The sequence below is a fragment of the Jaculus jaculus genome, chromosome 11 (assembly GCF_020740685.1).
Source record: "Jaculus jaculus isolate mJacJac1 chromosome 11, mJacJac1.mat.Y.cur, whole genome shotgun sequence".
Classification (NCBI taxonomy): Eukaryota; Metazoa; Chordata; class Mammalia; order Rodentia; family Dipodidae; genus Jaculus; species Jaculus jaculus.
The window spans coordinates 92,705,218-92,719,691 of NC_059112.1; positions in this window are offsets into that span (position 1 = coordinate 92,705,218).

Below are 14,474 nucleotides of genomic sequence, written 5' to 3' on the forward strand. Positions count from 1 at the left end.
TTTTAATATCAGGCTTTGATTTGCATAAGAATACAAGCAACACTGAAGAGTATTGCAGTTTTAATTTTTTTTTTTTAGCCCCATTGTGAATGTGCTTTTCTTGTCTTTTCCTTTGAAGCAGGTTTTAAGGGAGAAGGGGCGAGAACTTCAGGGCACTAGGGATGTGAGAAGGAAGAGAAGCGCATGCCTTGAATCCCAGCATTTGGGAGGCAGAGGTAGAAGATCTCCATGAGTTCGAGGCCACCCTGATACTACATAGTGAATTCCAGGTCAATCTGGGCTAGAGCGAGACCCTACCTCAAAAAACAAACAACAACGAAAGAAAGAAGTCCTAAGCCATGTAAGCCATGAAATGAAAGTATGGGCTTTTTTTCCCCACCTTGAGGTCTTTTCTGGTGACACCAAGCCAATGAAGCTACAAATAAGTAAGCGGCCCATGGTCACTGAGACACAAATGGGTGCCAGTTACTGTATCACTGTGAATCCTCTGGGACATATGCCTCAATAGGATGAACATTAGTTACAGTGGCTTTTCCCACTGGGGGCTTCCTCACCTTCTCTGCACTGTGCTGGTCTCCCCAGAACACACATATATCTTTTTTTTTTTTTTTTTTATTTATTTATTTGAGAGCAACAGACACAGAGAGAAAGACAGATAGAGGGAGAGAGAGAGAGAATGGGTGCGCCAGGGCTTCCAGCCTCTGCAAACGAACTCCAGATGCATGCGCCCCCTTGTGCATCCGGCTAATGTGGGACCTGGGGAACCGAGCCTCGAACCGGGGTCCTTAGGCTTCACAGGCAAGCACTTAACCGCTAAGCCATCTCTCCAGCCCCACACATATATCTTGAGTAGTGCTGTTTTCCTACAACAACCCTTGAGACTTCACCTTTGTAGACAGGACAGTCCTCAAAGCAGCAGGGTTGCTAAATAAAGGGTTGCGGAAAAACAAGGAAGTGGTTTGAAAATCAAGCTCTTCCCACCAAGTGCCAATCACCCAGGGAAGTCGGCGACACTGACCAGCAAAATGTACTTACCTCTATTTGGCCTTCAAAAATACTTTTTAAAGCATATGATTTTTTTTTTCTGGTGGTCTGTCATAAATCATAAAACTGTTACTTTAGACGTAGAAGGCCAATGTCTGTAGATGAGGGCACCCTTGGGATGATGTCAGCGGAACCCATCTCTGTAAAACACAGGAGAGAAAAAAAAAAGGTGTGTGTGTAGCGTACATGTCTGTGCGAGACTATTTCAGCCTGGAGGAACATATGGAAAACTATGTACAAGGATGTGTGTTTTTGAAATAAATAGCAAAAATGCACGGAAGGATGTAAGTGAATTGTTCATATGGGGGAAGTTGCTGGGAGGAGCAGTGCGGGGAAGGGGGTCACAAGAGCCGGGGTACGCTAGTGGAGGGCAAGAGGCCCGTCTGCGATAGTTACAGTAATTTGTCTCTTTGTGCACATTTCCACAAATGAGTGAGGACAATACCTTTTGAAAAAGTGAGCTGAAAAAAGAGAGAGGAAAAAGCAGTGACTCGGGGGCAGGGTAGATGGCAGTGGGTAAGGGTACTTGCTGAGCAGGCATGTCGACCTGCTTGAGTTCAATCCTTCCCGTCCACATAAAAACCCGGGCTTGGCTGTGCAGGTCAGCAGCCGCAATGCTGAGGGTGGGGTGGAGATAGGAGTCTCACCGGGGCTCCACGCTCAGCCACTGTAACTGAAAACTGGGAAGGTTTTGTGAGAGACTCTTTCTAGGGGAATCAAGTGGAAGAGCCATAGGAGAGGACACTAGTGTCTTCCCCTGGTCTCTGCGTGCGTGTGCACACGCACACACGTGCATGCAAGTGAGCCGGGGACCGAGGAAGCAAGTGAGGCTGGTCCTTGAATGCACCGAGATGATTCCACCTTCTGATGTCCACACAGACACACTGGGTCCCCGAGACATGGCAAGGGCAGTTGTATAGCTCTTTAAACCAAAGAGACTAAAATGTGGCTGAAAATGCTGCTTCTCTGTCATTTACTTCTTGCTTTCCTTTCTCTCACTTACTCTGTGTAAGTTTTCATTACATTCTTGTGTAGTTTTGCCAGCAATGGTTGAGTTCTAATTGAAAATGCATATATAAAAATGTGTGTAATTATATACACAATCACAGTTAAGGTTAGCTCAAAATTATGTATACTTTGTTTGAAGGTATAAATATGATTCTCTAGAAAAAAAAAACTCTGTCCTGTCCTAGAGGAAACCTTGGGAGTACTGGGGAGAGAAAGCCCTGAGCAAGCCACGATCAGCCCACAGGGTTAATTGAGATCTTATAATCCCCTTTCAGAAATTGTGCCCAGTGGCCGATAGCTGCTCATGGTACCTTGGATGATGAAGACTGAAAGCATTCATTTCGCAGCACCGCCTCATTTTCTTCCCAGCACAGGCAGGAAGTCCACAGTGCCTCGTAAGCACATCTGTAGCTCAGACACTGTTGTCACAGTAGAACAGCAAGGGCAAATATTTTGTGACCATTTCATAGAGAAGAAAAAGCCCAAGGCTGGTAATTCACCCAGGGGCGAATTAGCTGAGCTAGGTTGTAAATCCTAAATTCATTGATGGGATACACCAGTTTTGGCATTGTTTGGATTAAATATATATTTTTTCTTTTTTTAAAAAAATTATTTATTTTAGTTGAGAGAGACAGAAAGAGGGATGTGGGGAGAGAGAGAGAGAATGGGCATGCCTAGGCCTTCAGCCACTGAAAACAAACTCCAGACACATGTGCTACCTTGTGTATCTGGCTTATGTGGGTCTTAGGGAATCAAATCTGAGTCCTTTGGCTTTGCAGGCAAATGCCTTAGCCACTAAGCCATTTCTCCAGCCCAAATATCTATTCTCAAGCACAGAGAGAGAGAGAAGAGAGAAAGAATGGCTATGCCAGGACCTCCAGCCACTGCAAATAAATTCTAGTTGCATGCACCACTTTGTGTATCTGGCTTTACGTAGGTACTAGGGAATCAAACTCAGGTAATTAGGCTTTGCAGGCAAGTGCCTTAACTGCTGAGCCAGCTCTCTAGGCCTGATTTTTTCTTTTTCTTTATTTCTTTCTCTCTCTCTCTTTTTTTGTTTTGTTTTTCAAGGTAGGGTCTCACTCTAGCTCAGGCTGACCTGGAATTCACTATGTAGTAGTCTCAGGGTGGCCTTGAACTCATGGCTGTTCTCCTCCCTCTGCCTCCCAAGTGCTGGAATTAAAGGCGTGCGCCACCACACCTGGCATTTTTACCTCTGATTTTTTTTTAAGATTTATTTTTATTTATTTGAGAGAAAGAGAGAGAAAGAGACAAATGGGCATACTAGGGCCTCCAGCAACTACAAATGAATTTTGGATGTATGCACCATCTTGCACATCTGGCTTATGTGAGTCCTAGGGAATAGAACGTAGGTCCTTTGGCTTTATAGGGAAGCACCTTAACTGCTCAGTAATCTTTCCAGCCCTGATTGTTTTTAAAGGTCTCATATAACCTGAAACTGACCTCCAACTCACTTTGTAGCTAAGCAGAACCTCGAATTTCTTATCCTTCTACCTCTATTTTCTTTTAAAAATTTATTTATTTATTTATTCATTTATTTGTTTGTTTGTTTTGGTTTATCAAGGTAGGTCTCACTCTGGCCCAGGCTGACCTGGAATGCACTATATAGTCTCAGGGTGGCCTTGAACTCACGGTGATCCTCCTACCTCTGCCTCCCCAGTGCTAGGACTAAAGGCGTGCGCCACCGTACCCTACTATTTTTATTTATTTTATTCGAGAGAGAGAGAATTGACACACCAGGACCTCCAGCCACTGAAAACAAACTTCAGACACATATGCCACCGTGTGCATCTGGTTTATGTTGGTCTTGGGGCATCAAACCTGGGTCCTTTGGCTTTGCAGGAAAGTACCTTAACTGGTCAGCCATCTCTCCAGCCCCCCATCTCTACTTTCTGATTTCTAGAATTATAAGCATGCACCACCACACTCGCCAGGTTTGACGTGCTGGCGATCACACTCAGGCCTTCTTGCATGATAGGAAGGCATTCTGCCCACTGAGCCACATCCCCAGCCCACAGGTTATTAAAAACAAAACAAGGGCTGGAGAGATGGCTTAGCGGTTAAGCACTTGCCTGTGAAGCCTAACAACCCCAGTTCGAGGCTCGGTTCCCCAGGTCCCACGTTAGCCAGATGCACAAGGGGGCGCACGCGTCTGGAGTTCGTTTGCAGAGGCTGGAAGCCCTGGCGCGCCCATTCTCTCTCTCTCCCTCTATCTGTCTTTCTCTCTGTGTCTGTCGCTCTCAAATAAATAAATAATAAAAAAAATTAAAAACAAAACAAAACATTCTTTTAAACTCTTCTCATACCTTAGCCACATAAGAAAGGGATTAAGGCCTGAGGAAATTTTCTTCACTCACAAGACTTTTATCTTTTCTGGTCCTTTCTTTTCGGGCGTCGATTCTGGGATGAGGTTGGTTGGGGCAGGGACAAGTTTCGTGCCTATACCCACTCAAACATCAAGCTATCCCAGAGAACTGTTTGTTCCGGCATAGTTCAGGCTTGGGCGTGCACCACCACACAGAGTTTTATGGAGTGCTGTGGATTAAACCTCAGCAAGAGGAAAATAGCTTGGCCTCATCCATCACTCCAGCAAACATCTTTCATTTCATTCCACTGGCTTCCAGAATATTCTTTCTTGAAGGTATGCAGTTCCTATGATGCTTCAGCAGCAAGGAGTAAAACCTGCAAGTGTTGAAAGGTGCAAAATGCTAATAAAATGGGGAGAGGGCAGTCTGTTGAGACCAGATTAACCCTGTCTCCCAAATCTTTGTTCCTCTAGGGTAAGCAGCCTTTGGCTTTAGTAGCAAGAATTAAAAAAAAGAACACAAATAATCTCTATAATGAAATGACAAGGAGGTAATGTGGATTTCTTTCCTAGGTTCGGATCCCTCCAACAAGTCCGAGATTCCAGGAGTAAAAAGTGTTCATTCTCCTGGGATACATGCACCTTAACAAGAGTTGAGTTGTTCCAAGGCCCTGAGTCCAGCAGCCTTTGAACATTTTCAAGTCATTAATTGTTACGTAGGCTTCATCAGTTTTAGCAGAAGGACAAACTAGTAGAGAGCTGAAGTTTTACTTCCTGTTGGCTCAAGCAGAAAACCCAAGGAGCCTTTGATCCCTTCATGTGTGATTGAAAGCTGTGGGAGTGCCTGGGCAGGCGCTCTCAATGCAGAGAGTATAGCAACAGACGCCCCACAGCATGGGGCCCATCACACTTCCACCACCAAATAATTTTAGGATAAGTTTGATGCTTAATATACATTGTAATCTGACATTTGATGTGGGATGAAATATACATTACTCAGTATGTAGTCACACAGCTCTGTATTGCATGATTGCCACAGTGTGTTATAAATTTGGACTAGACGCAATTAAAATCTTTTAAGGTTTCAACAGAAAAAAAAAATATTTGACCTAGGTTAATAAGAATTAAACACGGAATTATAGTATTTATCATTGTTTTGGGTCCTTGCTACCTACCTACCCTCTGCCCAGTTTTTAGTGAATCAGCTAAATCCGAGAATAATAAACTATTAGCTCAGAAGTTCTTAAGGACAGGAGAAAGGTGACCTATAATATTTCAAAGGGCAGCATCAGAAATAACAAAAGTAATTAGATGGGGAACCGCAGAGGAGAGGTGAATAAGAGCCAAGCACAGTGATGTATAATCTGAATATGTCACAATGAAATGATCAGTTTGTATGCATGCCTAGAAAATTAGAAGCATCAAATAGAGCTCTTTTTTTTTTTTTTTTTTTTTTTCTTTTTTGAGATAGTGTCTCACTCTAGCCCAGGCTGACCTGGAAATCACAGCAATCCTTCCAACTAAACCTCCCGAGTGCTGGAATTAAAGGTGTGCACCCCCACGCCCCACTTGAAGCATCAAATAGGAAAAGACCCAATCACACTGGGGCTGATGTACACTTCAGTTTCTGTACTTCCTCCTCAGACTGGGAGGTTAAGAGGTTCTTGGAGGCATTTCTACTGTCTTCACCCAGGAAATTAAAGCCTAATGTCAGTGGCCTCAGGGAAAGGAGATCCATCGCTTTCCAGGTAGCAAATATGTTCTTGGCAACTCGGGAGACATTGTTAAGCACTAGCTACCCATAGGATAATCAAAATGATAATCTAAATAGCTTTCCAATTCAAGGAAATTAATTAATAGCTAATGTTATGATTAGGAAAAAAGCCCCATACAGATATGTTTGTCCTCTCTTCCCAATGGAAGAGGCAATAATAACAAAGCTTTATATGTTTTAAATAATTTTTTAATATGTATCCCAAGCTAGTCTTGAACTCCTAATCCTCCTGCCTCCACCTCTTCAGCAATTTCCTACCAATGTGTGCCACTACAACTGGCAACATTAAAAAAAAATATATCTGAGAGAGAGAGAAAGAAGGAGGAGGAGGAGGAAGATAGAGAATGGGTGCACTAGGGCCTCTAGCCATTGCAAACAAATTCTAGACTCATGTGCCACATTGTGCATCTGGCTTACATGGATCCTGGAGAATCAAACCTGGCTCCTTAGGCTGTGCAGGCAAGTGCCTTAACCACTAAGCAATCTCTCCAGCCCCAGTAAAGCTTCCTTAATGAGACTCCTAATTGTTTTCTTTTTAAAACAAATTTATTTATTTATTTGAGAGAGTAAGAGAGAAAGATGCAGAGAAAGTGGGGGGGAGAGAGAGAGAATGGGCACGCCAGGGCCTCCAGCCACTGCAAACAAACTCCAGATGCACATGCCACCTTGTGCCTCTGGCTTACATGGGTCCTGGGGAATTGAACAGAGGTCCTTTGGCTTTGCAGGCAAATGCCTTAACCGCTAAGCCACCCTTCCAGCCCTAGACCCCTAATTTCTAACTCTGAGGTCCAGCACATGCAGAGGAATAATAGCAGAGCTTTGATGCGCTTCCCAGCCTCGCCTCAGAGTTGATGGATGGGGTAGTGGGGAGATGACGCAGTGGGCAGGTGTTGCAGTCAGCTCCTTATTGCTGGGACAAACATCTAACAAGATACAGCTTATGGGAGGAAGGGGTTTATGTCAGGCTTACAAAATCCAGGGGAAACGTCATCAATGGTAGAAAAAGCCACTTCCAAGCAGAGAAAAACAGCAGCAAGCAAATACTAATACCAGCAAGTACAAACCAACAAAGCTCAAACTGTTCTGAATACGTCCAGTAAGGCTGGATTCAAGATCCACCCCCAAGCACGCCTTAGAGATGGGCTCTAAGATCCACCCCCAGTGACATGCCTGTGAGGGGCTCAAGTTGGTTAAAAATGCTGAGGGAGGACTGGAGAGATGGCTTAGCAGTTTAGCACTTGCCTGTGAAGCTTAGGATCCTGGTTTGAAGCTCAATTCCCCAGGACCCACTTAAGCTAGATGCACAAGGTGGCTCCTGCATCTGGAGTTTGTTTGCAGTGCCTGGAGGCTCTGGCACACCCATTCTCTATCTACTGCCTCTTTCTGGCTCTGTCTGCTGCTCTCAAATAAATTAAAAAAAAGAAAAAGAAAAGAAAAGAAATGCTGAGGGCTGTAGAGATGGCTTAGTGGTTAAGGTGCTTGCCTGCGGCGCTTAAAGGACCCATGTTCCACTCTCCAGATTCCATGTAAGCCACACAAAGGTGAGGCAAGTGCAAGGTCTCACATGCCCAGTAGGTGGCGCAAGTGTCTGGAGTTCCATTGTAGAGGCTGAGGCCCGGGCATGCCAATTCTCTCTATGGGGTCATACTTTCAAATTACCACAGTGGGTCAAGTGCCTGCTGTGCTAATGTGAGGGCTTGAGTTTGACCCCAACACCCACATGAAAGCCAGGTGTGGTCTTTTGCACCTGTAATCCCACTCCAGACATGGAGATCGGCTCCTGGGTTGGGCTAGCTAGCTAGACCAGCTGAGTCAGTGAGCTCCAGGTTCTGTTTCACTAAATAAAGTGGAGAGTGGGGCAAGAGAGATGGCTTAGTGGTTAAACGCTCGCCTGTGAAGCCTAATGATCCCAGTTCAAGGCTCGATTCCCCAGGACCCACATTAGTCAGATGCACAGGGGGCGCACGCATCTGGAATTCGTTTGCAGTGGCTGGAAGCCCTGGCGCACCCATTCTCTCTCTCTATCTCTATCTCTCTGCTTCTTTCTCTCTGTGTATGTCACTCTCAAATAAGTAAATAAGCCGGGCGTGGTGGCGCATGCCTTTAATCCCAGCACTCGAGAGGCAGAGGTAGGAGGGTCGCCGTGAGTTCGAGGCCACCCTGAGACTCCATAGTGAATTCCAGGTCAGCCTGGGCTAGAGTGAGACCCTACCTCGAAAAACCGAAAAAAAAAAAAGTAAATAAACATAAACAATAAATAAAAATTAAGCAGAGAGCAATAGTGGAGGAAGACTCCTGATGTTGACCTCTGGTCTCCACACACACGCGTAACATGCAGGTGCCTCTGCACACACATGCACACCCATGCATACCACATATACACATTAAAAAAACTCAACTCAAACAAAAAGTGGAAAGACAGTAAGGATGTAGCTCTGTGCTACAACACTTGCCTGGAGTGTGCGAAGGCCTGGCTTGGATCTCAGGTACCAAAGGGGCGGGGGAAGGAGTTGATAATTGGCATAGATTTTAAACTATGAACCACAGCAAATAGTGTATTCCAGATTTTATTTGCACAATTGTTATGTACTCATTGGTGTGTAGGGGGGGCGTGCATGCACACACGTATGCGCATGTGGCGTGTGCATACACGTACTCATCAGGACCTCTTGAAGGCGCTACTTTTTGCATCTAGCTTTATACAGGTGCTGGGGAATTGAATCCAGGCTGTCACGCTTTGCAAGCAAGCGCCTTCAACTGCAGAAGTTATCTATTGCATATTTTCACTGAGATGGAATTAATCTCAAACCAACACACCCTTTAATGTTTGTGGTGGTTTCATTCAGGTGTCCCCCATAAACTTGGATGTTCTGAATGCTAGGTTCCCAGCTGATGGAGATTTGGGAATTAACACCTTCTGGAGGCGGTGTATTGTTGGGGGCGGGCTTATGGGTGTTATAGCCAGTGTCCCCTTGCCAGTGTTTGACACATTCTCCAGTTGTTGTTGTCCACCTGATGTTGGCCAGGGGCTGATGTCCACCCTCTGCTCATGCCATCATTTTCCCTGCTATCATGGAGCTTCTCCTTGAGTCTGTAAGGCACAATTTACCCACCCCCTTTTTTTCCCACTAGCTGCTCTTGGTCTGGGTGATTTCTGCCAGCAATGCAAATCTGATTGCAACAAATGTGTAACATGGTGAAGTAGATTGACAAATTATGCCAAATTGTATCCTTAACTTCATTGTCTTGTTTTAGGATATTTCCATCACTCCTAAAACAAATCCTTACCCAAAGCCACTAGCAATCCTTCTCTGGTGCCTGGCTATGACCAGTTGGCTCTCAGCCACTGCTGACCGGCCCATTCTTGAGTCCCCTGCCTTGCTAGTGAACTAAGCAATACTGAGTATTTTTTTTTTATCTTGCTTCTTCTGCCAAACATCCTTTGCACTCCCTGGTGCAAATTATTTCTGTAGGAAAGACTTCTAGGCGGCTTTGTGATCTTGTGCTACCTAGGTTACGAGTTCCAGGAAGTGAGGGAAACCACTGTTGAAAACCTCCTGTGTGTCAGGACTTGACTGAGGTCATGTAGTTATTGATCTACATGGCAGACATTGTGCCCACGCTAGAGACGTGACACACATCAAAATCATTCAATCATCACTGTACTTTACAGCTTCAGATTATTATAGTCCATGACCATGCTATCTTCTATGTGCCTGAAGTCAGAAGCTAGGTAGAGTTGGGCCTGGTACTTGGATGGAGAAGTTTCATATTATTAAAGTCTCTTAGCTTAGAAACTTAAGGTATGGGATTTCCCAGATGATAACTTGGAGGAATGAGAACACGAATCTAAACCTGGACAGCCACAGCAGTTATCTCCTGATTGCTGGGACACCCCCACCCCCAGTGACACACCTTCTCTTGCAAGGCTCCACCTCTCAAAGTTTTCACCAGCTGAGCTTTGAGAGGTAGACTCACAAACACAGGAACCCATGGGAGCCCCTTTACATTAAAACCACGGCAATAGCCTTTCTAATCCATGCTCTTCCCATTGTGGATGGCATCAGAATCTCCTTATGAATATTCATTCTTTATGCAAAACAAGTCCCTAGCATAACTCTGTGCTTGGTGCAAATGGAATGTTAGCGTTGAGGCTCTTTTCACAGCTCTTGTGGACAACTTGAGCTAGTAAGCATGTTTTTGAAATCAGGAAAAAAAAAAAGTTCACAAATTGACAATGTTGAAAAAAACGGAGTTGGGCTGGAGAGATGGCTTAGCGGTTAAGCGCTTGTCTGTGAAGCCTAAGGACCCCGGTTCAAGGCTCAGTTCCCCAGGCCCCACGTTAGCCAGATGCACAAGGGGGCGCATGCATCTAGAGTTCATTTGCAGTGGCTGGAGGCCCTGACGTACCCATTCTCTCTCCATATCTGCCTCTTTCTCAAATAAATAAATAAATAAATAAAAACTTTTTAAATGGAGTTATTGGACTGGAGAGATAGCACAGCAGTTGAAGGTACTTGTTTGCAAAGCCTTATGGCCCAGGTTCAATTCTCCAGAACTCACGTAAAGCCAGATGCACAAAGTGGTGCATGACTCTGGAGTTCATTTGCAGTGGCAGGAGGCCCTGGTGTGCCCATTCTCTCTCTCTCTCTCTCTCTCTCTCTCTCTGTCTCAAGTAACGAAAAAATTTAAAACATGAAGTTACTGCTAATACACATTTGTAAAGATTTAGTGAAGTTGGGGTAGCATTATATTTCAGATGGAAGGACAAACTTTTTCGTCCTATAGATGAAATATTTGTAAATATAAAACAACAACAACAAAAACAATACAACTAATCTCCCTGGCCTATTGAGAGAATTCAATAATGAAATAATCCAAGAGAAAAGAAGAGTTTAAAGATGCTTGCTTTAGCATTTCTCCCAGTGCTAGTCAACCATTTAATGCCCTAGTTCACTGAACAATACAGTGTGGCAGGGAGTCTAAAGAGACCATGAAACAACCCCCCGCCCCCCCAGAAGAACATTATGAAGATATGGAAACTATTTGAAAAAATTAAAAATGAATGCAGGCTTTAAAGCCTGAATGTAACTATTTAACAATTCCATGTGCATAGTTTTTAAAACGCAGGACAGTATATGGGTCAGCATGGAGCGTTATTGGTTGGCTGAAAAGCACAGTCTGTGGTATCTTAACTTCAGAAGATTCACTTATTGCCCTGGTTGAGGCAAGCTATTTAGTAAGATTGTTTCATATTCACACTATAGAGGCATTGAAGCTCACACCCTTGTCTGCCTTAGAAAGAACCCAAAGAGAGTTTAAAGGTTCCAAACCTAGAGAACTGATGAATGGAGGAGACGACACACCCTGCAACTCGACACGTGTTGTGTATAGTGCTGAGTGAACACACTGTGACCCGACAGTTTGCATGATTATGGGATGGCAATGAGAAGACGAGATGGCACAAGCTGACTGAGGGAATGTCACTTGTCAGGAGAGATCATTGCCGGTCTAAATAAAATGTTAAGTTTTTGGTGATACATGCACACAAATAATTTATAATAAAACTTCAAAACACCTAGAGAATCATAATAGCTTTATTTTTGAAATATTTTTACTTATTTGCAAAAGAGAGAGACAGAAGAGAGAGAAAGAGACAGAATGTGCATGTCAGGGCCTCTAGCCACTGCAAGCGAACTTCAGGTACATGTGTCACTTTTTGCATCTGGCTTTGTGTGGGTATTGGAGAGCTGAACACAGGTCGTCAGGATTTGCAGGCAAGTGACTTAACCTCAGAACATCTCTCCAGCCCTTCAATATCTGTATTAAGATAATATAGGGGTGGGGATATGGCTCAACAGGTAAAGTGCTTACCTGCAAAGCCTAAGGATCTGAGTTTGATTCCCCAGTACCCATGTAATGGCAGATGCACAAAGTGGCACATATATCTGGCAATAATTTGCAGTGGCAGGAGGCCCCAGCGTGTCCATTGTCTCTCTCTCTCTCAAATAAATAAATATTGAAAAGATAATTTAATGGTATCATTTTATATGTTAATTCCAAAAATAGTATAGACTGGCTAGTAATAAAGATAATTTAAGTTTTTTGTTTTTTTTTTTTTTTTTGGTTTTTGGACGTAGGGTCTCACTCTAGCCCAGGCTGACCTGGAATTCACTATGTAGTCTCAGGGTGGCCTTGAACTCACATTATCCTCCTACCTCTGCCTCCCAAGTGCGCCACCACGCCCGGGAAGATAATTTAAGTTTTAAGCCACCATTTTTAATCATGCAAAGGCATCACTTGGGGGCAAGAGAGATGGCTCAGTTGGCAAAGTGCTTCCCAGGCATATAAGTTTAGAAGCTCGGACCCACGTTAGGGCTAGGTGTGGTGGTGGTGCATGCCTGGAATCCCAGTACATGGGGGCAGAGAGAGGCAGGTCCCCAGAGCAAGCTGGCAAAAGCCCCTGTCTCAATAAGTAAGGAAGACAAGCAATAGGGGAAAGTTCTTGACATTAACCTTTGGCTTCTGTACACACACACACACACACACACACACACACACACACACACACGCACACGCACGCACACATGCACACACGCACACATGAGCACACATACACAATACGCATGAAAAGTCTTTTTAGAGGAAAGAAGCTCCTGGGGAAAGGAATAGAGAACATTTTGCATCCTGCCGCCCAGTTCTTGAGCCAGTCAACAGAGGCAAGCTCGGGGAGACACACAGTGGGTAGGCTGTGCCACAGCCTCTAACTATCATGTCTTGGGCTATGGCTCTGTCTAGCTAGTGCTAGAAAATGTCTATATTTATCTCACATGTCCATAACATTGTCTAGTAGATGTGGAGCTGTCTCCAGAATCAAACTCATTCTAGCTTCTTTGTTCAACATGTTACCTTGGGTCAGTTCCTTAACCTCCTCTGTAAAAGGAAAATAATGATGCTATCCAATGGTTGGCACCCAGTAAGGGGCTCAATGGTGACGATTCTGACTATATCGCTGCAAGATATTTTTTAAAGTATTTTACTTTTTGGGCTGGTGAGATGACTTAGTAGTTAAGGCACTTGCCTGTGAAGCCTAAGGATCTAGGTTCAATTCCCCAGTATCCATGTAAGCCAGATGCACCAGGTGGCGCATGCATCTGGAGCTCATTTGCAGGAGCTGGAGGCCCTGGCATGCCAATTCTCTATCTGCCTCTTTCTCTCTCTCGAATATTTATTTTTATTTGAGAGAGAGAAAGAGGTAGATAGATAGATAGACAGATAGATAGTGTGAAAGAGGGAGAGAATGGGCATGGTAGGGCCTCTCTAGCCACTGCAAATAAACTCCAGAAACGTGCCATTTTGTACTTCTGGTTTTACATGGGTCCTGGGGAATTGAACCTGGGTTCTTAGGCTTTGCAGGCAAGTGCCTTAACCACTAAGCCATCTCTCCAGACTCTGAAAGATGTGTGTGTGTGTGTGTGTGTGTGTGTGTGTGTATGTGTGTGGTATGCATATGTTTTTTTTTTGAGGTAGGGTCTCGCTCTAGCACAGGCTAACCTGGAATCCACTATGTAGTCTCAGGCTGGCCTCATACTCATGGTGATCTTCCTACCTCTGCACCCCAAGTGCTGGGATTCAAGGAGTGCACCACCCACCACCATGCCTGGCTTGAAAGATATTTTTGATGTATAAGTTTATGCCGAATTCAGTGACATTGACTATAGTGCGGTTTCATTGTTTATATACATTGAAACAATGAAACAGTTTGAATGATTCTGTCTTAGTTATACTAGTAGTTTGTGCAGAAGGTAATATTGGGACTGTTCACTGGGGACTACAGTTTAGGGAGACTGCCTTCCAGGAGCTTGCCAGTGGGAGCCAACTTCTGCTGAGCAGGCCTCCTGACGGCAGAGCATCATACAGCTTGCCCTCCAAAGATCCCTGGAAGGTGAGTGGAGCAAAGTCTATCACCAACATTGTCACTGGATTATTCCTAGCATTTCCACTGTAACAAAAGCATCAACTTAAGAGGAGCCTTTCCTCTCTGATGTCTCTCTCTCTCTCTCTCTCTCTCTCTCTCTCTCTCTCTCTCTCTCTCTCTCTGTCTCTCTGATGTTGGGACAGACTTGCTGCAGAAGGGTTCCCCAGAGTGACAAGTTGGAGTTTTTCCCAGTGTGGGTTCTATATGTTCTATATGTTCATTAACACGGAGGCCTGGAGAGATGGCTTAGCAGGTAAGGTGCATGCCTGCGCAGCCTAAGGACCCAGGTTCGAGTCTCCAGATCCCACATAAGCCAGATGCACATGGTGGCACATGCATCTAGA